General features: G+C 42.8%; 1 protein-coding gene across 1 annotated transcript in view; it reads left to right on the forward strand.

Moving 5' to 3' along the window:
- Positions 1 to 812: 812 nt before the first annotated feature.
- The window catches only part of POPDC3 (popeye domain containing 3), a 15,184-nt gene continuing 14,796 nt past the window's right edge, over positions 813 to 1,200 (forward strand). The window contains exon 1 of the mRNA XM_009327928.1: positions 813 to 1,010. The gene's annotated coding sequence lies outside the window, so the exon portion shown is untranslated. The remainder of the gene's footprint in view (positions 1,011 to 1,200) is intronic.

Here is a 1,200-nt window from a genome sequence, read left to right on the forward strand (position 1 = left end):
GGGGATAAATCTGGATAAGTGGTTGGGTGCTTTCAACTCCACCCAAGTACAAAGAACAAAAAGGGAAAAAAATGTAAATCAGCACTGCCTCAGGTTTGCCAGTATAGAAATCTCTCAAACGAGACTGCTAAAATTAAACAAGTTGTAAAATATCATATGCAAAGCATGTCTGAGAGGTAAGTGTTTGGAGCTACGCTGCAGAACCCTTTAAATGTTTAATTAACTGTAAGAACCTTAATACATACTTGATTAGACTTACAAAAAGGCTTTTTTCTCTCAAAAATAATAAATATAAGTACTGCAATCAGATAATGAAGTTTTGAATATATGTAACTCAGGATAGCTTTGGGTCAAACTGCTCTGGCTCTTTGTTTTCTCAAATTTTAGGAGAATCGGTTATTCCAAAAATGTATGCACCTTCTTCCCTGGTAAATACAGAGCTAAAAATCTTTGAAAATAAAGAACCCCCTTGGGAAAGCAAGTTCACAAAGGTGTTATGAAAAGCCCTAATCCCTCTATCTAGAGCATGGCAGGTTGCTCTGTCCTTTTACTTCAGGAGATGTTCACGTCGGTGCATCGCCCTGCTGTACGATAAGCACGTCAGCCTACCGCGGGACCTGAGAGCTGGCCACCGGCAAGCACGCGAGGTTCTCCACGCTCACTGTTCAAATGCTCATGCTCCAGTTATTGAGAAACAGCTTCTGTAGTAACAGGAGCTGCACATTTAATATGCATGCTTCGTGTATTAACAACTTGTAAGTCTGTCCCCTTCCACCAATAAATTCTCTCTCCCCGAGACACGAAGTGATCACCGGAACAAATGCATGGCTAGTACGCTGAAGGGCTTATGTATTGACACCGTACCAACACTTTTAACTATATTCCTGGTGAGGCATGTGCTTGTTCTGGAACGAAATAACTGAAGACTGTGTATAAACAGATGCATTAGTCAAGTAATGAAGGCAACCCTGAAGGCACGTATCTCCCTTCTGACGAAACATGCTGCTGGGGTGAGTAGATGAAAGAGGAGAAAATTGTATTTTTATTTATTCCAAACCAATAGTTCCAGACAATTTAACCCGAGGCAGCAGTACCGAAGGGAACGTCTTTCTCTCTGTGTCTCAAAAGCCGCGGGTTTTGCGTGCGAGCCCCAGCCAAGCACCCGCGCTGCAGCCGCAACGGGTTTTCAGGTGCCCAAGT

Source organism: Pygoscelis adeliae, unplaced genomic scaffold, assembly GCF_000699105.1.
Source record: "Pygoscelis adeliae isolate BGI_AS28 unplaced genomic scaffold, ASM69910v1 Scaffold76, whole genome shotgun sequence".
Classification (NCBI taxonomy): Eukaryota; Metazoa; Chordata; class Aves; order Sphenisciformes; family Spheniscidae; genus Pygoscelis; species Pygoscelis adeliae.